Raw genomic sequence first — 24,818 nt, 5'->3', positions numbered from 1 at the left:
TTCTCCAGCATGGGGTCTGGCAAGGATTCACATTCTCGTGAATATAAGAATACACAGGAGTACACACATGCACAACCACAGGAGGTGGCAAGGCTCAACATTAAGCATTACATAAAACTCAACATTAAGCAACTCTTACCTCCTCACCAGGCTCAACTTAAGCGAACAGGTTGCGCAGCACTGCCTGGCCGACTCTGGACTCCTCCCTGGAATCCCGGTCGACGCAGTAGAATCTCACGAAGGTGTGCGTCGACCTCCACGTAACAGCCCTGCAGATGTCCAGCAGGGGCACACCAGACAAGAACGCTGTGGTAGCAGCGATCGCTCTGGTCGAATGGGCTCTCGGACGGCCGGGCAACGGTCGGTTTGCCAACCGATGACAGTGCATGATGCAGCCGGAGAGCCATCTGGAAATGGAAGCCTTTGAGAGAGCCTTCCCTTGGTTCACAGATCCAAAGTTCACAAACAGCTGTGATGTCTTCTGAAAACTCTTCATTCGGTCCACGTATAACTTCAGGGCTGTAGCTACATCCAGCGAGTGCAAAGTCCTCTCGGCCGGTGACGAAGGCGACGGGAAAAAGGCTGGTAACACCAAGGGCTCGTTGAGATGGAAGTCCGACGGCACCTTGGGCATGAAGGAGGGGTGCGTCCTCAGCACCACCCTCGTCTTGTGGAAAGTCAAGTATGGAGGATTGCAGGAAAGGGCCTGAATCTCTCCCACGCGTCGTGCAGAGGTGATGGCCACAAGGAACGCTATCTTCCACGACAGGAACTTCAACGGAGACGAATGCAAGGGCTCGAATGGCGGGCCCATGAGCCTGGTCAGCACCACGTTGAGCTCCCACGCCGGGGCTGGAGCCTTCACCGGCGGGAACGATCGGAACAGTCCTTTCATAAACTCCTTCACCAGGCGATGAGACCACAGGGACGACCGTCCTGCAGTTCTGGTGTATCGGGGAAATCGCTGCCAGATGTATCTTGATGGAAGCATGAGCTAGTCCAGTTTTGGCCAGTGACAGCAAGTACGATAGCACTTGAGGGGCTGTAATCCGTAGAAGGTTAATCTTATGTGCATGGCACCAGACAGAGAAACCTCTTCCACTTGTGTCCGTAGCACGAGAGTGGAGGACGCCCTGGCCTTTGCAAGAACCTCTCTGCAGTCAGCCGGGATATCGTACCCTCCAAACTCTAGTGCTGCAGGAGCCAGGCCTGCAAGTTCAGCGGCTCCAGGTCGTGATGAAGAATGGCGCCTCCTTCTCTGGAGAGAAGATCTGCGTCTGTCGACAGTTTGACTGGTGGGGACGCTGACAAGTCCAGAAGGTCGGGGAACCATATCTGTCTCGGCCACCTCGGTGTGACGAGGATCATCCTGCACCGGGACCTCTTGAGTTGGTTGATGAGCCAGAGCAGCAACGGCAACGGCGGGAACGCATACAGGAACAGGCCATCCCAGGGGAACGAGAAAGCATCGCCCATGCTCCTCGGCTGGGGGAACCTGCTGGCGAACCTCTGGCACTTGGAGTTCTTCGCCGTCGCAAACAGGTCGATTTGAGGTTTGCCCCATCGCCGGAAGAGTTGATCCACTTGATCCTGGCGTAGTTCTCCACTCGTGGCATGAGCGCAGCTCCCTGCTGAGTGAGTCGGCAATGGTGTTTTTTATCCCTGCTAGATGAAAAGGTACCAGAAACATCCCCTGGGCAACGGCCCAGTGCCACAGATGCTGGGCTTCCTTGGACAGGGCTGGGGATCTGGTTCCTCCCTGCTTCCGGATGTAGAACATTGTGGTGGTGTTGTTGGTGAAGATCCTCACCACCCTGCCCTTGAGGGACGGGAGGAATGACTTGAGGGCCCAGAACACTGCTCGGAGCTCCAGTATGTTGATGTGGAGCGGCCTCTTCTCTGGGAGCCACAGGCCTTTCGCGTGAAGATCTCCAGTGTGCGCTCCCCACCCCTCCAGGGAGGCATCCGTCGTCACAGTCACCTGGTTTGCTGGGGTCTGAAAGTCTGTGCCCGCTGCGAGATGCGCGCGGGTGCCCCACCATCGAATTGCTTGGCGGAATACTTCGTTGAGCGAGATCTTGTCCTCGAAGCTGCCCGTCGCTTGCGTCCAATGGGCCTCGAAGAACTCTTGCAGAGGACGCATCCGAAGCCTGCACAGGCGCACCAGATAGATGCAAGAGGACATCATCCCGAGAAGGGACTTGATGGACCTCACTCTGGCCACGCCGGTGGCCAGCAGACGCTGTACCTTGTCCAGGATGGCCTGCGTTCTTTCCTCCGACGGCAAGGCCAACTGCGCTACTGTATCGAGCTTGGCTCCCAGAAACAGCGCGACCTGCGACGGAACCAGGTGGGATTTGGGGAAGTTGATGGAGAATCCCAGGACCGTGAGCAGCCGGACGGTCTTTGCTGTGTGTTCGACGGCGAGTTCCCTTGTCCCTGCTCGGATGAGCCAGTCAACCAGGTAGGAGTAGACGTGGATCCCCTGCAAGCGCAGCCGTGCCACCACTGGTGCTAGGCACTTGGTGAACACCCTGGGCGCCGACTTCAATCCGAATGGGAGGGCCTTGAACTGGTAGTGCCGCCCTTGGACTACGAACCTGAGAAACTTTCGGTGTCCTTTTAGGATGGGGATGTGAAAGTACGCATCCTCCAGATCCAACGACGATAGGAAGTCGCCTTCCTCCAGCTGGCCCAGCACGTGCTGGAGGGCGACCATCCGGAACTTCTGTGCCTTGATGTATTTGTTTAGTCGACGCAAGTCCAGGATGGGACGCCAACCTCCTGTCTTCTTTCTGACGAGGAAGTATCTTGAGTATACTCCGGAGCCCCGGAGCCTCTTTGGGACGAGCTCGATGGCTCCTTTCTTGAGCATCGCCTTTACCTCCAATAGCAGTTGAGGGACGTGGTTTTCCTTCCTGGCCACGGGTGGAATTCGGGGGCACTTCTTTAGAAATTCCAGAGTGTGCCCGTGGGCCAGGGCATCCAGCACCCATCTGTCGGTGGTGATGGACTCCCACACGCTGACGAACTTTGTCAGCCGGCCTCCCACCGGGGTGCTTCGGTGGGGGCCCGATGCGACGGCCGGTTCAGTCTTGCTTGGAAGCAGCCTTGCCGCCTTGGCCTCCCTGGCAATGACGGCGAGATCCACCTGACTTGCCTCGTCCCCTGTAGGCTTCTTGCGACGAGGAGCGGGCCGCCTGACGGTAGGTCGAGGAGCCGCCACTGAATCCTTTGGAGGCACCTTGCTTGCCTCCGGAGTTCTGAAAGGGCGGCCGCCGTTGCTGCAGGACTCCCAAGGCCTGAGCCGTCTCCGTGTCGGTCTTGATGGCCTGCAGTGACTCACCCACTGCCTTTCCGAACAGATTGCTCCCGTCGAAGAGCATGTGCAAAACCTTGGCTTGCACGTCTTGGCGGAAATCCGTCTCCTTGAGCTACCCCCGCCGTCGAAGGCAAACGCCGTTGCCCAACTGGCGGAAACCAGTGTCGGCAATGTCCGTGGCCACCGTTATGGCATGGTCCGACGCCACCTCACCTTCCTGTAGGATCGGCAGGGATTCTGCCCTCTTGTCGTCCGGGAGGAAGTCCAACAGGGGGGCGATCTTGTACCACAATTCCCTGTCGTAGCGGGCCACAATCGCTAGGGCGTTGGCCGCCTTAATCGTCGTCGCCGACGACGAGATGACTCGTCGTCCCATGGCATCTAGTTTCATTCCCTTGCCGTCCGGTGGGGAAGTTGAAGCCGAGGCTCGCCCCCCCTCTTTCTTCTTGGCCGCTGCCGAGACGACCGAATCCGGGGTCAGTTGTGCACCAAGGTACAAAGGGGCGCCGTCGGGGACCCGGTACTTCTTCTCGTACCGGTACCTTTTACCAGGAATAGTGGACGGGTTCTTCAGGAGGGCAAGACCCTCGTCCCAGATGTCATCCAGCAACGGCACTGCGAGGACCGTCTTCATCTTGGCCTCACGCCGTTGGTAGAGGAAGCCATCCTTCTTTTCCTTCAGGACAGAGTTGAAAAAGCTCGGAGGTCAGTCCCGTCGTCGCCGCCATCGTCATCATCCGTCCCCGTCGTGGCCATGTCTGTTCCCGTGTCATCCCTCGGGCCAGGGGAGGGCGACAAAGGCTGGGAAGGCCGTGAGGGCTGAAGGGGAGCCGGATGAATTCTCCTCCTCTTGTTTGGAGGGCTTCCCGATGGACCCGGTTCAGCTGGGTCGTCCGTCGGGGTTAGGGGCAGTCTCGTCCTTATCTCCGTGCATAAGGCTTGGATTGCCGTCAAAATGGCCGCCGAGTTGTCTTGTGGCTTGGGTTGTGACGGGCGTGCCGGGAGAGACAGTTGTTCCTCCTCCACGGGAACCTCGCCGTCACCACCCTCGCTCGCGTTGTCCCCCTCGTCGGGATCCCTCCCGTGGGACCGGGCCTCTTCCAAATTCTCGGTCAGTTCCTCCTCAGAGGTTGTGTCCGTGTCCGTCACGGCTACCGCCCCCCCCCTCTTTTTCCACCACGGTTTTCACGGGGGTCTTCTCGACGGACTTAAAAGAGGATTCCCTTGGCGGAGGCAGGGAAACTGTGCCCCGAGGTCACCTCCACTGGGATAGCATCCACAGGCTTCGCCAGTGCTGCAGCGACTCCCTCAAATCGAGGCCTTGGCCGGGATCAAGGCCTTCACCACCTTGGGCGCGCTTGAGGCCTTCGCCTTAGGGGGGGAGTGTCACTGCCTCGCTCCGCTTCAGCCTGATCCTTCGAGATCGACCGGGGCCTCTCCAAAAGCTTAGCCGGGTTCTCGGATTTTCTCTTACCTGAGCCAGAGCGTTGGCTCGCGGTTGATGGTCTCGGTGAAGGTGCGCCCTGCCTGGCAGCTAAGGAGCCTGACCGTTCGGCGCTCCCGGTGCCCACGGACTCGCAGTGCTTTGCCTTCTGTTGGGCCCCCGTCGCCGGGGCGCCCTCACAGCACTTAGAAGACCGCTCGGACTTCTTCTCACCTGCTGGGCTCTTGCTTTCCAACCAGTTGGAGAGATGGGTCCGACGATCCCTCATAGTCCGATCCGACATGTTCATGCAAAACGCACAGTCCTTCTCCACATGCATTTTGTCCTCGTGGAGGCAGTAAAGGCATTTTGAATGCTCGTCCTCCTTGAACACATTTTGTAGGTTGCATCCAGGGCAGATCCTGAACAGTTTGCCGGGAGTCGAGCTTCCCTTCTCCTGGGCCATGTTCTTCTCGTCCGCGAGGAAGGCCTCAGAAACTTCTGGAATCCTCCAAGAAGCGTAACTCGACGAAAACTTCACCCTCGAGGGGCGTAGATAAATCCGAAACGGGTCCCCGTTGATCGGAAGTAGAAACGGTAGAGCTTGAGGCTCGATTAAACCGAAAAATGAGATAAATCGCTTTGAAAAAGCACAAAACGCAGTAAAAGCTCAAGAGCTATAGCACGAGGACTCCCAACACTTGAACGTGCGGTAAAAATCTGAGGATGGCTGCCAGGGGCGGGGCTTAAGGAGAGGGCAGTCATTGGCTGGGGGGCAGAAACAAAACAGATACTGCTCAATTTCTTTGCCACCATCCACTTGTTATACTCCCAAATGTTCTAAAAGCTTTTGCCACTGCTTATTCTTTCAGTACACACAGTTCTTTATATTCGTTATGGCACTTGCCAATGCTTATTTTCTTCAGTTTACACAATTCACAGTTCGTTCATATTAGGGAATATCACCGACTGCTTGCCATCCAATTGGTATTCACTCACCTTTGTTTTCTTTTGGTTCGGTATTCAAAACACAAGGTTCCATATCATTCATTTCAGTCACTTGAAATCCATTACTATCACATTCCCAGTTCACTCTTTTGCTGAAAATGTGCACCCTGCTCACAGGCATTTTCACAAGTCCCAACTTCACTTTTCCTTGGCCCTTTCAATTCCATCTTATTCACAATTCAGTTATCACAACAAAAACCTTTTCATTCTTTTTTTCTCAGCCTTTTAATTATCGTAGTGTCCAAAGTCTTTAATTCACCACACAGCGTCCCAAAGTCATTCAGGCTCCTTTGACTCACCGGGTACGCTTACGGGTACTGCACTCCGCATCAAAAGGCTCTTGGTGGCTGTTGCTGCTCCGGGCTCAGCGCACCTTGGTTCTGGGATCTTCGCCGCCTCGGTTGCACGGCCAAGGACTCCCTCCGACTCCACGAAGTCTGCAGACCCCTTCTGCTGTCGGAGACATTCCAACAGCTTCCGCCACACTCTGCTTCCACTGCAACCAATCTGCAGCATCTGGGCGCCTCGGGCATGCGTCTCCCTGGTCCCACCCCCAGCTTCTCCTGCAAGTGTTCCACAGGCAATCTCTCTGGAGATCTCCCAGGTAATCTTCTCAGCCTCACCTGAGCGGGCCATTTATACCACCTCGTAAGTCCCAGGTCCAGGCAATGTTTTTTTTAACTGAGCAACAGTCTTGGTACTCGGCATTCATCTTACCCGTCCCAATACCACAGTAGTGTTTGTCTGTGTTAATAAAGAAAGAGTGTCTGACTGTGGGACGTTTCTTCCTCTTCTCATGACCAGTGTGGTGTGGATTGGGAGAGTGTTTTCTAGAGAAAAAGGGAAAAGATTGGTAATACCCTATAAAAGCCTAGGTGACATTTGACTCCATACAACAGGAAAATTGGAGATACCGCATCTCACTCAGGGGTGCCTAATACGCACGCCCCAAGTCTCCTCCACCCAGATGATCCTCCCTCGCTCGCATTTCCACCCCCAGGGTGAGGATCCGAAAGCAACAGCCTTTCCCTGGCCACCTGTGAGGAGGACATGTTGGGGAAAAGAATAAAATGACGCACTCAGATTCCTCACATTACAACGTCAGCAAGACATCACTGTAAATTACAGATGGGGGAAACCCGCTCTTTTGTCATGATTGCGAGGCAATACCAATTTGAGGCCCCACAAAAAGCAATAGCATGTGTAAAAGAAGCTTCCTAAAGGCGCCAGCTCAAGACAGGGCCAGCGCATGGCTGTGAAGAGTGTAGTGTCAGGCTGCACCCTGGCGAGGAAGAGACGGGATCCAGGCATGAGACAGGCGTGTTGATGTTTCAGGGTAGCAGTGCGACATGGGACAGGGAGCCGCCATGGCACTCTCCTACAACAGAAGACTGGTGCAACATTTTACAGACAATGTGTTTGCGGTTCCAATAGCTTCCCCTGGGATCTGTGGCTCACCTTGACGGCTGGATGCAGCACAGTAGCGAGAGTAGGGATGAACATCACACACGCAGGGGAGCAGTGTGCGGGGAGGGGTGAAAAGGAGGGGGCCTCATGTTCTTTTTGCAGCCCCCTCGCTGCGCCAGTAATGGGATCCTTCCATCCACGCTCCGAAGAGACACGCCTAATCTTGGAGACAGCCAGGGGAGCTGCAAAAATGAAAATATCTCCAGCCAGTCCCGGGTCTCAACAGCACTGAGGCTCAGATAAAAGGACTGTTGCATATGTTTAAAGTTAACACAATATTGTCTAGCTCAGTGGGTAGCGCATTAGCTGTAGGGACGCGATTGTACTAGTCCAATCCTTGTAAGAGCTCTGTGACTTTTCATGGTTGCTCGGCAACCTTGAAAAGTTACAACTCTTGAAAGCAGCAGGAGACCCAGTGGCCCCAGCCACCGCTGTGCAGCCCAGGAAGTCACCTATATTGAAAAACTGAAGCTCCGAGCTTCTGTTTTTTTCAATATAGGTAAGGGTAGTAAAGGCCAAAGCAGAGGTAGCAGGGGAGGCCGTAGGGGGTCGCTCTTGCGACCACTAGCAACCCACAAATGATGTCCCTGCTCATATGTGAGGAGCCAGAAATGATACTCGGATACATTGGCTAAAGAACTTTATTTAAAAGATAAGGGGTTGGAAAAATGCTTCACTATCCCTACAAGAGGAACATCCCTACCTCAACAAAAAAAGCAAATGGGTCTGTCAATGTCGTGTCCTGTGTCCGTAATCCTATTCTGGCCCTCACATTCTAAAATGACTTTAAGATGCAAAGGGTAGTGTTCCTCGTCTTCGAGTGTTCGAAAAATGGTCAAATGTTCAACATAAGAGTTCAAAATCCAACTAAAAGCTTTTTCCTCATGGACAAGCATTCACAGTTCTAAGGAGAATCTCCTTCCCTAGGTTCTTTGCATTTAGCACCCAGTTTCAACTGAATCACCAAGTTTCCAAGAGGACTTCCTCTCTCCTCGTAGAGTGTTCACGTAGCTTAAGGATCTTGCTCCCTTCCCCAAGGTTTCTCTTTACTTCTAGTTTCAAAGGCACTTTCTCCTCAGGGACCTCTCCTTCTCTTTATACACTTTTGTTTATAGCTCACAATGTTACTGTTTTCCTTTAACCTCTTCTGTTAATACATCACAACCATAGCTCAAAGTCTCCAAGACATGATTTTCCATTGAGCCACATCATTATAGTTCATAAATGGCTTTTCCTTTTCACAATTTACAAAGCAGACATTTTTGTCTTCACTTTTATATCCTGCCAGGAATTTTATATCTAAAACATTCTACGCTTTGTAGTACAATGGGGAATGACTCCCTTCCTCTGATGTTTGACAGGCTGGGTTCATGAACCTGCCCAACACCGTCACCTGTCTTGACAAAAGTTCACAAGGCCAAACAGGATATTTTCTTCCCTTGGCCTCTCACAGGCTTTGTCTTTCCCTTCATTTATTTTGCATTTTTTGCTAGTTACGAGCTCCGCCCGTGTAGATTTCTTGCCTTTTGTTCTAATTTTTAAGTAACAGCATCAGTGCTCCGGCCACCCGGTAACCCGTTCACTTTCCCTGCGCTTACCGGTTGGCTGTGGCATCTCCCCTTCTACGTCTGCTTCATAGAATTGGCTTGGTGTGCGCCCGGCTAAGTACAGTCTTGCCACTGTGCCTCCCTGCTCGCTGGCTCAAACTAAACCGCAGACATCTCCTGCTCACCCCGGCCTCTCTGCGATCTGCCACAGCGCATCTTCCCCCAGCGTGGTGTTCAACTGCTTTACCGACTGGCAGGCAGACCCGCATCAGTAACTCTCTCCGTTCCTGCTGCTTCTCCCTCTCCTTCTCTCCGTAAACTCTTAAGGGCCTCACCTTCCCTCAGCCCTGCAGGGTAAGGAAAGAAACTCTCCAGCCAATCCGGCAAACTCAGTAGACTGGGAGCCCCAGCTATCCTCGTCAGCTGCCTGGCTATCTCTCCCTCTGCTGGGCCAGCCTCTCCTGGGGTTTGTGCAGGTTCAGCAGATTGTGAGCCCCAGTTCCCCTGTGCAGCTCCTTCTTCTGCTCGACCAGTCTCTCCTCCTTGTGTCTGTCAGGGATTCCATAGCCTCCAAGAAAGTGTCCCGTCTTCTCTCTTCTGGCTTCTCTGGACTGGCTTCACTCCTTCCACATGGTTTTCCCAGGGAAAGCGCCTCTCACACTTCCGAAATCTTTCCTTGCTAGATTTGCTCTGGCCAATAGGATTTGGGGAAAGACCAGATCGCTGATAGCATTTCTCATTAGGAGCGATCATTGTTGCTCCTCGCCTCTTTCATGTCTCAGTTGTTGGAAAGAGACTAGACTGTCGACAGTAGTTCCCATTAGAAGCGATCATTATTCCTCCATTCTTCACCCTCGTCACAGTACTGAGAAAGTGAACTTCATTGAGGGGACTCTTATTCTTACTCATCCCAGTACTTTTAAAGGGAATGATAAGAGGGGCACAATTTAGGAGTCTATTAGGGGAGGGATTGTTATTACGGTTATAGGACGGTGGTTTAAGGTTTTTTGACTGGCAGGAATACAGAGTTCCATCTAGCCAGTCCACTTTAATGCCATTAGGATTGTCTCCCCACACATGGGCAGCTACCCACAGGTTCTGAATCAGGTAGCGGCTGCCCTTCCCTGGCCATATGGGGAGAGAGTCTGCCAGGGCAAATAGTGGCGACATTGCTCGATTCATCACAGTATCCATACTGGCTTTGTTTTATAATGTGTACCTCCTCCCTCTAGGAGCTATACAAGGCTAAAAACCTCGGGGTCATCTTCCTCAGAGGTATTCGTCCTTTCCTCTCCTTCCCCCAGAAGCTCACCGTCTCCAGAGCTCTGGTTCTCTCTAGGCTGGACTACTGCAACAGCCTCTTTCTAAATCTGCCTGCTTCTACTCTCTGCCCTCTGCAACTTATCCAGAACAGGACTGCAAGACTTGTCCTTGGCCTCAAGCCCAGGGATCGCATCTCTCCAGGACTGAAATCTCTGCACTGGCTCCCAGTGGTTGCAAGGATTAAGTTCAAAACCCTCTGCATCGCCCAAAAGGCCTTCTGGGCCTGGGGCCTCAATACCTTCAGTTCTCTCTTCCTAAATACCTTCCTTCTTGAGCTCTTCGCTCATCCGCCTCCAACTCCCTCAGGGTCAGTCGCTCCTCCTCTGGAACAGCCTCCCTGAAGAACCTGTGGACCTAAAACGTATGTAACACTATTGCGAGGTAGTTAAAGTATTCTGGTTGAATATTATGCCTAGATTAGAGGATCTTGTGGGATCAGAGCTGGGTGGTGCATTAACATTGTCCTTCCAGTTTTAAGAAAAATTGGGATTATGAGTGCAGAACTAATTACTTTACTTTTGCCAGGATGCATTAATGTGGTCATGGAAGTCATCTGATAAGTTGGTGGAGGGTAATGGTGGGGGGAAAGCAGAAGAATAATCTGCATGGGTTAGAGAAGTGCGGAGAAGGTGGGTACGGCAGGCAAAGACGTCACATGGAGTCGAGGTCCATTCTTTACATGTAGAGAGTAATGCAGCAGGTCTAATTCGCTGTGAGTCCACTCCCAAGTATAGTGATTGGTCCAATAATAAATTCCTGTGAAGCCCCAGTTAAGGGCATTTTAAAAGGGCTGCATAGTGGAGACAAGTGCAACTTCGTTCTTGTCAGCATTTGCATCTCAGAGAAATTAAAAATAAACAAAAAATATAAGGCTAAAATAATCACTCCCCTATTATGGCCCATCTCTGACAGGTTTTATCTGGTTTTCTTTGCTTCAAGCTTAATGATTTGTGCATAATCCAGAGATCCAGCAGCTATTGCATATGGACGCTGTTGTCTTACTAAGTGAAACGTTTTGTCCAACCTGCTTCAAATGCATATTCTCTATAGTGCTAAAATGGATTTACAAAATCGACCCTCGTGGTGGATTTTGAGAGGCCAACCGGTTATGGTGAACAGGGAAGACACTGAAGTCTAGCCAAACTCAATCAAGTTAACGTAGTAGTGCAGCAAGGCTTAGACCCAAGAAGGCTGAGAGAGTGGTCTACGGGTACAACGAGTCCAATAATTCCAGTTAGACAGGCAAGTACAAAAATATACAATTATGTGTTAGGCCTTTAAAATAAAAACTAACCAAATGAGACCTGTAGGCAAATATTGCCACACACTTACTACAAAACGGAAATATACTTTCACTGTTTCGGAGAAGATGCAAAGCATTTAATAACCAGTGCAATTAGTCAAGTTCAGTAGAATCACTTCAGAGTAACCACAAACAGTCGCTAGCACTTGGTGAGACAAGTCCTAAAATGTTTTTTGGCCCTGTGCCCTAAAATCATCAGTTCCAAAGTTCTACTTTTCAGGAAGTGTTGCTATGCCTTTGGATGATGCCAGAGATTCTGATTCAAAGTTCAAAAAGGTAAGTAAAGTTCAGGTAAGTAATCCCGTAGAGTAGGATACGGCTATGAAGGGATCCTTGACCAAGTGCCCATCCAACAAAGTCAGGAGAAAGAGATCGTGATAGAGACCGAAGTTGTAACCCTATGGAGAACAGGTGAGGCAAGGAACCAGTATTATAACTTTCCCACAACTTAGATTTCTTCAGCGAACACTACTGAAGTTCAGGATTCCGTTGAGGACATGTTTTTCTGTGCTTTGTCTCGCCGAGGAAGGACCAGGAGTCATGGGTGCAGAGGTCCTTTTCGGCAGTGGAATTTAGTTTCAATCAGTCGTGGTGCTTGAATCTCAGTTGCAGGCATCTTCCAGTGAACACCCTTGTGAAGAAAAGATGAAGACATCTGCAGGGCAGGCAGCCTCAGGACACCTCCAGGTAGCAAAGAAGACGGATTGCAATGGAAGTTGTCACGGTCAGCCAGCGACAGGCGATCTTCCATTGACACACAAAGGAGCAGGCTCTGCATGGCCTCTGTTGATGCAAGAAGGCAGAAAATGCAGAAACATGCATCTTGTAGTACAAGCTGAAGATCCTCCCAATTAAGGATGCACTCAGAATGGCGGCAGCTGCAGCGAGGTAGCCCAGGATAGAGCTGGTAAATTCCCTGGTTGGCTCAGCATGTATGGATCTTCGAGCAGGGGTCAAGACTGGTGGTTCCCATAAGTCCAGGGGTCGAATCACTGACAAGGGCCTTCTTAAGAGCTGAACATAGGAGTATGGCTTCACCAGGACTGGAGTTGGTGCTCATCAGCTACAGGAGTCGTCCTCGGCCTGCCGCAGCTGCACTTTTTCGTAAGGATCTTGGCTCCAACGATAATCTGTCAAATGGCTGCAGGATTGCTCCTTTTATCCAAGAGTGGGACTGGAATCTCGCCCAGGACCACCAACAGTAAAGATAGAACAAGTTACTTACCTGTAACTGTTGTTCTCCAGCATGGGTCTGGCATGGATTCACATGCTCATGAATATTCCCCATCAGGCTGGGAATCCTGGGTAACAGAAAAAAAATAAGTTTCAGTTTCATTTCTGAACTGCATTTCTCCTAACAACCAATCTTGGTCATACTGCCCACAGCCAATGACTGCCCTCTACCACACACGCAACACCAAGGGCTTGTTTAGATGAAAGTCTGACGTCACCTTGGGTATGAAGGAGGGGTGCGTCCGCAGCGCCACCCTCGTGTCGTGAAAAGTCAAGTAAGGTAGCTTACAGGGTAGGGCTTGAATCTTACCCACCCATCGTGCAGAGGTGATGGCAATGAGGAACGCTGTCTTCCATGACAAGCGCTTCAGTGGAACTGTCTGGATAGGTCCAGATGGAGGCCCAATGAGCCTAGTCAATACCACATTGAGTTCCCACGCCGGGGCAGGAGCCTTCACAGGCGGGAACGAACTGAATAGTCCTTTGATGAACTCCTTAATCTTATGGTGGGACCATAAAGAAAACCATCCAGGAGATCTGGTGTAGCGGGAGATCTACCAGATTAACCTTGATGGAGGCATGGGCCAGCCCTGCTTTGGCCAACGACCGCAAATATGGTAGCACCTGCGGAGCCGTGACTCGTAGAGGGTTGACCTGTGCACGGCACCAAACGGTGAACCTCTTCCATTTATGTCCATAGCATTTTAGTCGACAATGCTCTGGCCTTGGCAAGCACCTCCTTGCAGTCCACAGGGAGATCGTAACTCCCGAACTCTAACACTGCAGGAGCCAGGTCTTCAGGTTGAGCGATCCTGTTTCGTGGTGCAGAATCGTGCCTCCTTCTCTGGTGAGAAGATCTGCAACCACTGGAAGCTTGACTGGAGGGAATGCTGATATGCTGAGAAGGTCCAGGTACCAGACCTGCCTCGGCCACGCTGGTCCGATGAGGATCATCCTGCACCGGGACTGTGAGTTGATTAAGGAGTCGAAGAAGCAACAGAAGGAACGCATACAGAAACAGGCCACCGCAGGGGAATGAGAATGCGTCCCCCATGCTCCCCGGCTGGGGAAACCTGCTGGCGAACCTCCGGCACTTGGTGTTCATCGCCTTCGCAAACAGATCAATTTGGGGATTGCCCCATTTGCGGAACAGGCGATTCACTTGGTCCTGCTAAAGCTCCCACTTGTGGCAAGAGCGCAGCTCCCTGCTGAGAGAGTCGGCGACAGTGTTCTTTACTCCTGCCATATGAAATGGAATGAGGAACATCCACTGGGCGACGGCCATAGTGCCATAGGTCCTGCGCTTCTTTGGAGAGCGCTGGGGATCTGGTGCCCTGCTGCTTCCTGATGTAAAACATCATGGTGGTATTGTCCGTGAAGATCCACACCACCTTGCCCTTGAGGGACGGAAGGAAGGATTGAGGGTCCAAAACACTGCCCGAAGCTCCAGCATGTTGATGTGCAATGTCTTCTCCTCCGGCAGCCACAGACCATTGGAATGAAGACTTCCGGTGTAAGCTCCCCAATCCTTCCAGGGAGGCGTCCATCGTGACTGTGTCCTGGTGTGGTGGGGTCTGGAAATCCATACCTCTGGTCAGATGAGAGCCCAAGCCCCACCACCTTATCACCTGACGGAAGCTCTCGTCAAGCGCAATCCTGTCCTGGAAGCTTCCCGACACTTTTATCCACTACTCCTGTAGTGAATGCATCCGTAGCCTGCAGAGCCGGATGAGATAGATGCATGACGGCATCATGCCGAGCAGCGACTTGATGGTCCTCACCGTGGCATTCTTCAATGCCAACAGCCGTTGCACCTTACCCAAGATGGCTGCTACCCTTTCCTCCTACGGTGCAGGCACGACACTGTGTTGAGTCGGGATACTAGGAACAGCACATCCTGCAATGGCGTCACGCAGGACTTTGCATAGTTCACGGAGAACCCCAGATCTGTCAGAAGGCGAATGGTCCTCGCTGTGTGGTCGACGGCGTCTTCCTTCAATCTGGCCTGGATGAGCCAGTCGTCCAGGTAAGGGTAGACATGAATCCCTTGCAGTTGTAGATGGGCCGCCACCGTCGCCAGGCACTTCGTGAAGACTCTAGGTGCTGACTTCAGCCCGAACGGAAGGGCCATGAACTGGTAATGCACCCCTTGAACGAGGAAGTGTAGGAACTTGCCTGCCCCTTGTGGATGGGGGATGTGGAAGTACGCATCCTCCAGGTCCAGCGACAACAAAGTCTCCCTCTTCCAGTTGTCCGAGCACATGCTGAAGAGTGACCATGCACAACTTCTGGGACTTTATGAATTTGTTTAGCTGTCGCAGATCGAGAATGGCCCTCCAGCCCCGGGTCTTCTTCCATACGAGGAAGTACCTTTTGTACACTCCGGAGCCCCGCAGCTGTAGTGGGACCAACTCCATTGCTCCCTTCTTTAACATGGCCCGGACCTCTAGCAACAGCGGAGGTACATGGTTTTCCTGCCAGGCCACTGATGGTATTCGCGGACACTTCAGTTGGAATTCTAGAGTGTGTCCGTGGGCAAGAGCATCCAGCACACATCGGTCGGGTGGAGAGGACTTCCACGCGCTGACTAAGTTCTCCAGCCGGCCTCCCACCGGGGTGCACGGGTGGGAGCCCGATGTCATGGCCGGTTCATTCCTGCTTGGAGGTCGAAGAGCCGCCTTGCGGGCCCAGACGACGATGGTGTCCTCCTCCAACGTTCTTGGAGTGGCCCCTATTGTTCTCCTGGGCCGAGGAACAGGAAGGTTGACGGTAAGCAGAGGATCCTCTGCCGAAACCCTTTGAGGATCGGGTAGACTCGCCTCCTGAGGACCAAAAGGATGGCCGTCGTTGCTGTAGCATGCCCAGGGCATGCGCCGTCTGTGTCCGCTTTGATGGCCTGTAGGGACTCATCTACAGCTTTCCCAAAGAGATTGTCCCAGTCGAAAGGAATGTCCAAAACCCTTGTCTTGACCTCATGAAGAAAGTTGGTGGTCTTGAGCCAACCACGGCACCGAAGGCAAATGCTATTGATCATCTGGTGGAATCCAGCATCTGCGATGTCCGTGGCCACCGTGATGGCGTGGTCCGACGCCACTTCACCTTCCTGAAGAATCTCCAATGCCTCCGTCCTCTTCTCGTCAGGGAGAAAATCCAGCAGAGGGGTGAGCTTGAACCACAGCTCCCAGTCGTAGCGCGCCATGATAGCGAGGGCGTTGGCGGCCTTGATGGTCGTCGCAGAGTAGATCACTCGCCTTCCCATTGCATCCAACTTCTTCCCCTCTTTGTCAGGTGGGGTGGACACAGCCAAAGACGTAGAGCCTGAATACTTCTTCCTGACCACTGCAGAGACCAGTGAGTCTTGGGCCTGCAAGCACTTGGGCACGGAGTCCTGCACCCTGTACTTTTTCTCCAGGCGGTCCGTCTTCGCTGGGGCCGTCGAAGGGTTCTACAAGAGCACCAATCCTTCGTCCCAAATGTCATCCAAGAGGGGGACTGAAAGGGTGGTCTTCCTCTTTGCTTCGTGTCGTTGGTATAAGAATCCCCCCTTCTTCTCCTCTGGCGTGAGTTGGAAAAGCTCCGACACCCTGGAGATCATAGCATGAAAAGATCCAATCTCGTCCGGAGGTGATGATCTGGGAGGGGTGGGGGGAGCGCTGACAGGAGGTCCCCATATCCCACCATCTTCATCCGTGCCATAACCGTTGCCGTGTCAGGCTCCGTCTCATCCCTTGTGGGGGGAAGAGGGTGGTGAAGGGTGACAAGGAGGCAGAGGTAGCTCTTCCTCTTCTTAGTCTGTGGTTCCCCCCCGCCCCCATCTCCAGCGGTTAGGCCGGCACCGAAGCCATGGGTGGGGGACGCAGGGGACAGGGGTAGCCGGCATCCTCCTCTGAATCTCGGATACCAGAGTGTGCAGCGTAGAGAGAATGTCCGCCGAGAAGTCTCTAGGGGGCAGTTGAGGCGGGGGCATGTAGGAGGCTGCAGTGCCGGTAGAGGCTCTCAGTCATCATCCTCGACGGTATCCTAGTCATCATCGCCTTGTCGTCCCCCTCGTCGACGCCCTCATCATAGGGTGTGACTCCGACGTTTCCCTCATCGTCATTGACCTCCTGGATGGTCCGAAGGTAGGTGAGCTCCTCCTCCGAGGAGATATCCGTGCCCTGGAGAACCTCTGGGCCTCCTCCCCCTTTTTCGCATCCAGAGGGGACTGTCTCGGGGAGATGACCAGCATCTTCTTCCCTGGGGTCTTCTGGATGGGCTGGAACGTAGTCTACCTCCTCGGAAGAAGGAACACTCCGCCTTCGAAAGTGTGCCCTTAGGGTCCGCCTCTGCGGCTTTCGAAAGGGCCGCCACCACTACGTCGAAGGAAGGCAAAGCCTTCGTCGGGTGTACCTGGGCCTGGACGGTCAGGACTGGTCCTTTGTCCTGCTTGTCCTTCACAGCCGATCCGGACGCCTTGTCCTGTTTGGCCTTCTCCTTGGAGGGCTGGTCTGAGCCTCTGTCTTCTTTGGCCTTCTCCGGCAAGGGCAGGCTGGAATTGGCCTTCTCCTTGGCCGTCTCCGGAGCCACCTTGAGTTTGCCCGGATGGTCCGACTTCCTCTTGGACCAAGATCCTGAGCATTGACTGGTGAATGAAGTCACAGGAGATGTCGGAGGAGCCCTGGCCGCCGAGGAGGCCGCCGCAACAGCTCTTCTGGTGCCAGTGGACTCGCAGTGCTTAGCCTTTTGTTGGACCCCTGCGGGAGGGGTGCCCTCAAAAGGACTTAGAAGCCCGCTCAGTTTTCTTGGATCCGGGAGAGGCATGCTCCTGGGACCCACCCAGTGCAGAGGGCTTGGCCTGTAGCCACTCTTTCAGTCGCCTCTGCCAATCCTTCAACGTGCGAGCCGTCATCTCGTGGCAAAAAGCACAATCTTCCTCCTTATGCTTTGGGTACAGGCAGTAAAGGCACCGGGAATGTTTCTCGTCCATATAAACATTCTGTAGACCACAGTCAGAACAGATCTTGAAAAGAGGGCGAACCCTTCTTCTCGTCCGCCATGATCCACGCGGTGTAGGCCTTGAAGAATAGCCTGGAAGCCCCCACAAAGAAACTCAATGAAAATTCACCCTTGAGGGGCATGAAGAATCTGAAAAAAGGGCTCTCCGTTAATAGGAAAGTTGATCGAAGGAGCACTGGGGCCCGATTGACCGACAAATAGTGTAAAACTCTTCAAAAAAGCGGAAAAAACGCAGTTAAAGCTCGAGAGATAAGCATGAGGACTCCCAACACTTGAACGTGCAGTAAAAATCTGAAGATGGCTGCCAGAGGAGGGGCTTAGGTAGAGAGCAGTCATTGGCTGGGGGCAGTATGATCAGTGATTCGTTGTTAGGAGAAATACAGTTCAGAAATTAAACTGAAACCGATTTTTTCTGTTACTGAGGATTCCCAGCCTGACGACGGGGAATCTTCATGTGTCACAGGTTTCCCCCCTTCTCACCTGTCTATGTTGCCTGATGTCCTCCTTTGGTGGAGTCTTCTTTCGTATGGTTCGGAACTTAAATAAGCCCGCTCAGCCGTCCTCGGCTTCCAGATTACGTTCAGCTTCGATGTCCAGGATCACGGGAAACTCCAGCAGTATTCAAGAAGGTGTTGGGGGCGCGCGGAAGCGGCACAGAGATTCCGGGAAGTAGAAAAGAGGGAAGAAGTCGAAAGAAGGGAATCCAAGGGCCAGGGGATAGCAAGTAGCACTAGAGAAAGTTCAGAACACACGTCCGATCACAGCTACTAGCAGCGTTGAGACGCGTGGGGCTGCGGGGGTGTGGCTTCTTTATAGAGGACGCTGCATAGAACGTGAAGACTGGCGAGCAGCGTGCTGAGCTTGCCGCCATGTTGGTAGTATCATGGAGTGCAAGGCCCGACGTGATAGGGACCAGGAAGCCCAGAAGGGGAGAGTTCGATGGTTCATGACAGCATGAGCATGTGAATCCATCCCAGACCCCATGCTGGAGAACTGCACTATTCAAGCTGGTAGTGGCTATCTAATCATGGATAGCCACTGGTCACAACATCTCAACAGCAACAGACATTCTGGCACATCGATATGTACTGGGACCAAACAATCCCAGCCCTCATATCTGGACTCACACACACACAAACAGCCTTTTTGCCTGGGAAGACTTCCCATATATGGCAATTCCAGACCTGAATGGACACGAAGAAGGCCAAAGAAGAATATGGCCAAAAGACGGGGGATCGTGAAATAAAAAAGGGGGATTGTGGGCACTGTAGTATTTTATCTGAGCAGGTTGGTTAGTGCGGGAAATAATAATCAGAGGGACGGGAAGAAGAATGATTGGGAGTAGTCGGATAGGATACAAGGGTACAGAAAAACAAGGATTCTGAGAAAGATGGTTTATGAATGCAACAGGGTGTGTGATGGATTCACCAAAGGCAGAGGGGATGGTGGATTCTCGAAAAGGAAGTTTATCGGATGGAAGGGAGGTTGAGCCGATACAGCCCATAAAAGCCTCTCGGTATAGTACTGCGTCTCACCTGGGGTATTCACCCAAGCATAATCCCGGGCTCCCCTACATAGGTGATCCTCCCTCACTCGTCCACCCCCAGGGTTGGGATCTTAGAGTGCCAGCCCGGCCCTGGCCACTTGAATAAGGGCTTCCCGAGGTTTACTTGGGAGAAAACCATCAGGTTTCTCACACCTCCTACTTGTCCCATTTTATTAAATTATCTCAAACACAGGGAATCATGCTAACAGGTGTTTAGTTTGCAGGAATTACTCTGCTGTTAAACACCCATCGAGATTTGGTACTGCCTTTGCGGAAACCTACCAAATACTAGACCTGTGTCAGTCTGGCTTCCGCCCTAGGCATGGGACCTAGACAGCTCTTGTATAGTCAGGGATGAAGCTTTGCTCTATTCAGATACAGGCCAGATGTCTCTTTTATTGCTTCTTGTAACGCTCACCTGGTATCCACAGGGACGTCACTCAGCCTGTTCTGACCTCTTACGACCTTGAACCCTTCCCTGGAGTCTACTCGACTGGAGACTGGGCCTGAAACACAGTATTGGTAGAGTTTAACTCCCTATTGTCTCTGTGTGCTTGAACCCCTTCTTCCCCGGGGTCCAACCCTTCCCTTTGATCCACAGCTCGCCTTGTTTTCTTGGAAAGTGTGCTCTCTGTCCTGCTTTCAGTGCAAGGGTGCGTTGATTGATGCAGGCTCGTTGTTGCTTAGTTACTTCACTGGCAAGAGTCCGACAGGTAAGTATAATGAGTCTTTTGAACAGTTCTCTAACTTTGTTCCTTTCCTTCCTTAGATGATGGCCGGCGTCCAGAGATGGCGACGTGCTTCTGAGATGAGTAGCACTGAAGGTGAGTGAGAGCGTGATGCGCGATGCGACCCTTTCGTATTTGTATTGAACTGAGTTCTTTTTCTGTGTCTTTTAGGTGCCGCAACGTTTTCAGCTTGGATGCCGGTTATGAAGAAGAAATGCGGTGAGTAAGCGCGGTATGAGGCACCTCTAGATGTTTCCACGCTAACCTGGAGTGTCTTTCCCCTCTTGCAGATGGATGAGAAGTTCCGGAGACAGAGTTCCCCCAGAGCGGCTGGGATTCAGGTAAGCGTTTGAAGCTCGTACAGGCTTTAAAAATAAGCTAAGATTTGCCTAATGCTTACTAATGGCTTTTTTCTGTTCTTTTACCTTTTTCTTAGGAAGCGGCGTGCCAGCATGGGAATGACACCGCCGAAGATGCCCGCAGAACAGAAGAAGCGATGAATGATGGGCAGAAGCGCTGCAAGGTAAGGCTGTTCCCAACGGTGTTCTTGTTCTTGCAGGAGCTGAGCGCAGAAGAAAGATGCAGGTCTACTGGAGACCGATCCGAACGCGGCGAGTGTCACGATGCAGGCGCAGAAAACACAAAGCATGTTTCTCAGCCTGGGCGTGGCTTAAATAGTCTCTGGGTATCCCAGGTGTCTCTGGGCTGAACCACACCCAAAAGACTAGACCGCACATTGGGAACCGAAATATGTGAGGCATCCATCTTGTCCCCATCAATGCACTACAAGTCCAATCCCCAATGTTATCCTATGGGAGTGAGTGAGTCTGGTGCCACAAGCGCCAAGTCTGACTCCAAGTGGGTCTTTGGAGGGATGGAGAGGCCCTTGAGGGCCATGTAGGTGATCGTGGCCTGGCTCCAGCCTGACATCTTGGAGGGCTGGGGACATGAGGGGCAGGAATCATGACACTTCTTGAACTGACCCATCCTTCGGCACAGTGGATCACTTCATTCTGGTCTCCTGTTTGAAGAATCTGCCCAGTGTATCCCCTGCTGTGACATGGCTTCAATGTTTTCTCTTATAAACACAACAAGCAGTTCACATTGGCTTTATCACCTCAGTCACCTCAGTCCCCACTTCTGGGGTCCCTCAGGTTTCCCCGTCACCTTTCCTGTTGAACGTTCATTATTAGAAAATACCAGACCTTTTTTCAGTCATATGCAGACGAACCCCAACTATGTATGGTCTTAGGCCCCCATCTGAGGTATTTACAACTTCAATCCTGCCTTACAGAAATTAAATCGGAGCTAACCAACAGCAAGCTTCAAGGTAATTAATCTGAAATGTAAATACTTCTTTTAGACCCCAAACATCTACCAAGTGAGCAAGTAAGGAGACCTACCTCTCATGTGCCTCCCATTCTTTTTCTCCCAAAAAAAAAAAATCTTAGGGTCATCTGGTACTCAGAATTCAGACTTGATTACCATATAAACGACTTTGTTCAATCTTTTTTCTTCCGCCATAGACTTATGACGGACCCCTCTGTTTCTTGCGGTGCCTGACCACCCAGTGGTGGCAGGTGCCTTAACTCCTGCCTCAACTATGCGAATGCCTCATTGGTGAGCGTGACCAAAGTCCTCTGAAGTCGTCTCCAAAAAGCTTATAATGCTGCAGCAAGGCTTATCTTCAAGCTACCCAAACATACTCCTACCTATGATATTCGTCACGCTTTGCACTGACTCACGATCATGCTGCGTATCACTTTCAAAATTCTCTGCATGGTCGTCAAATAGCTTCACGGTTAGCCCCCGATACCGGGCTCAGAAACTGCATTACCAGAAGTGACAGATGCTGCTTGGTGGCCTTTGAAACTCATTATCTCATATTAGGAATCCCTCTTTATATGCTGTAAAGAATTCAAAACTCTTGTTTAGATAACCTCTTTACCCCTCTTTTTTTCCTTAAACATGTTCTTGTTTCACAATTGCATTACCACCTGTGCCCAGATGCAGTATCTTCAATCTGCCTGGTACGTCAAACCATTTTCTACGCTCGACAAACTGCAAATCAATCCAAGCATAAAGAAAGAGTGTCCCATAGAAGTATACGGGAGGAAAGCAGCGTAAAGAGCATATTTCCTAACACATAGCAAAATAAATGAAAAGCGGCAATGCCACTTGTCAGGAATAAGGGCTGGCAGAGACGGAGTGCTAAAATGTGCCTATTAATATACAGGAGTGTTGGGAGGACCTGAACACTACAGTTCCCAGCAGCCTCAGTGTGCTGGGTAGTTCTGCACGCGCGCGTTGCCAGCTGTATGGGATTAAGCACAGCTTATTAGCAGGCAACGGGGAGTGGTAGGTGTGGCTTATTTTGTTCGTTGGATGTTTGGGGAGCAGGCATGCCGCATGCCGAGGAAAGCAAAACGGAGCGCGGGACGAATTTCCCACGGTAGCAGTATCAGGAGGAACACTAGGGGCTGCAGAGCGGCCGGTTGATTCACAGCACTTCAGCCTTTGACTGGGCAGTCCCGCGGGGCTCCCAGACCCGAGATAAGTACGGGGGGGAAGTTTTGTGTTTCTCTGTGAAGGGATTGGTGTCAAGGGTGGTGTTACTGCAAGGCATTCAACGTCTGGGAAGTCCTGAGGGGCTCCCAGACTCAAGATAAGTACCTGGGCCAACATTGAAAGGCGTGTGTGTCCAATCTGATGTGCATACGTTATACGTTCAAAAGTGGTTACGGTCTTACACTTAAGAAACTCTTGTGAGCAAATGTATACGGCTGTGTGCAGGGACCCCCACGCATACTGCATGGCCAAAATGACTCAGGGGTCATAGCTGACTCAGGGGCATGGAGTGAAACTTCTCTAGTGCAAATAACTAGTTGGGGCGCTATGTATGTTTGTATGTTGCTTACGCTGCCCGAAGGGCCATGTGTAATTGTATTTTCATGCTGGGATTAATCCCTGTGGTTTGTTTTCATCATGTTGCTTGCTATATGTGTCCCTTGTGAGTAAGGAGAGTGTAGTACACGTATTAAGGTGTGCTGCTTAGTGATAGGCAGGATCAAGAGTTTAAGGAATACCTAGGTTATTGAATTATCTGTGTGGTTATATGTTAAAAAGGTTAGGGTTTCTTCCCTGTGCTTCCCCCATTCTCATCCACTGTAGGAGTTCCTTACCCTCTATCCGGTGTTCCTAACTTCCCCCATCTTATCCACAACCTCTCCCTAACACCTCTTCCTCCCATTGGCTGCCACGGGGCGACCTGTTCTCTAAAATCAGGCGCCTGTGCCAACCACGGTAGGAGGGTCAAATTCATTCGGTGTCCGTGGTTCGGGAGAGTGTCGATCTCTCTTCCCTTCCATTAAGTTGTGATTGTGACACCACTTGCAGGTGCCAAATAATTTCATTCGTAAATATTTTTCCCTTTTAAACCGCTCTTTATTTTTTCTAGTCATTCATAGGGCAAAATCTCTTCCATCCATGTATGCCCACACAAGAAATGAGGGCAAATAGAAATCAGTAACTCTGCACAGGAATAGTCATGCAGTATGTGCGAGGAAAAGCAAAAGACACACACAGCTGATAGTTGTAACGTTTTATAGATATACAGTATAGACCACAAAAGAAAAATAAAGCAAAAAAAATAACAAAAAACAGTATTGGCAGTGTAAGAACACAACTGTGATGGTTTACAAATATTGCCAGCATGTGTCCAGTAAGGACAGGAATACAATGGTATTGCAGCAATCTGCCAGCATTTCCCCCTGCAAGGATATGCCTGGGATGGAAAAGCAGAATCACCCAAAAAGACAGTATTTAAAATCCCGAATGGGAGATTTGGCCGGATTTCTGGCATTCTAAAATCCCAGAACGGCCGAAAAGTACAATCAAATCCCCCATTCGGTGGCAAGGGCTGCGGGGGTGTCCCCCGAACCCTTGTTCACTATACTGTGAGTGGGGGTGTCCCCGCAGTTATTCTGTAAAAAAAAAAAAAAGGGGGGGAGGGGAAAGGGAAAGGACCCTGCAGCGCCGGTTCCCGATCACAAAAGTGAAAGGGAACAGGCGCTGCAGGGACACAGGGAATCGGCGGCACACAGCGAAGTGTGCTGCCGCAAGGTAAGTAGGGGGTCATGGGTGGGGGCAAGGGCAAAGTTTGAAATGTTCAGCGGAGAGAAGATCGAAAGTTATTAACGGAAAAAAAAACTTTCGGTCTTTTCTCCCTCGAACATTTCAGCCACGTGCTTCCAACCCAAATCCTGGAAAAGCATGTGCAAGTTAGGCTATGCACACGATTACATTAAGCAGAGCCATAGTAGTAAAACCTCAGTTCATTGCAGTGAATAGAAGTTTTTTTTACAATGTTTCTGCTTACTGAGATTCTGTGCAAACCCTAATGTGCACACGTTTGTCAAGTACTGTGACAAATTATAGTGCATTCCGAGACGGGGACATCTCAAAATGCACTATTTGTCAAAACGTACTTAAATAATGTCCAGATTCCTAATAAATACCTCTGAATGCTTAGAAATGTGGGTGTGTTAGGGTTTGCACAGTATCTCATTAAACAGACACAGTAAAAAGAATTCCATTCACTGTGATGAAAGGAAATCTTTATTGTGTTTGCTTATTGAATAGTGGTCAAACCCTTATAGGAACCTCCTCTCACCCAGACCCCATTTATCGACCTCAACTGCATATGTCCAGGGCAAACAGCAGCTCCATCATCTCGCCAATGGGTATACTGTTATCCTCACATCCCTTCCGCTCCTAGGATTCAAAGGCAGCTGTGATTGTGCTATTGAATCCAGTGGCTTGGGGGGTTTGCACATCTGCAAGTTGAAAAGAATGCATTATAGTATAATGCACAATTGCTTTACTGTTGGCACGTACAAAACATAGGCACAAAAGTCTCAATTT

At 51.3% G+C, this 24,818-nt stretch overlaps 1 protein-coding gene across 3 annotated transcripts in view; it reads right to left on the bottom strand.

The window, feature by feature from the left end:
- The window catches only part of NF2 (NF2, moesin-ezrin-radixin like (MERLIN) tumor suppressor), an 855,245-nt gene that overhangs the window by 605,307 nt on the left and 225,120 nt on the right, over positions 1 to 24,818 (bottom strand). The gene's annotated exons all lie outside the window — the stretch shown is intronic.

This window comes from Ambystoma mexicanum, chromosome 10, assembly GCF_040938575.1.
Source record: "Ambystoma mexicanum isolate Mex_15411 chromosome 10, UKY_AmexF1_1, whole genome shotgun sequence".
Lineage (NCBI taxonomy): Eukaryota > Metazoa > Chordata > Amphibia > Caudata > Ambystomatidae > Ambystoma > Ambystoma mexicanum.
Note: the sequence above shows the minus strand (reverse complement) of the source record. Positions and strands in the feature narration are given on the sequence as shown.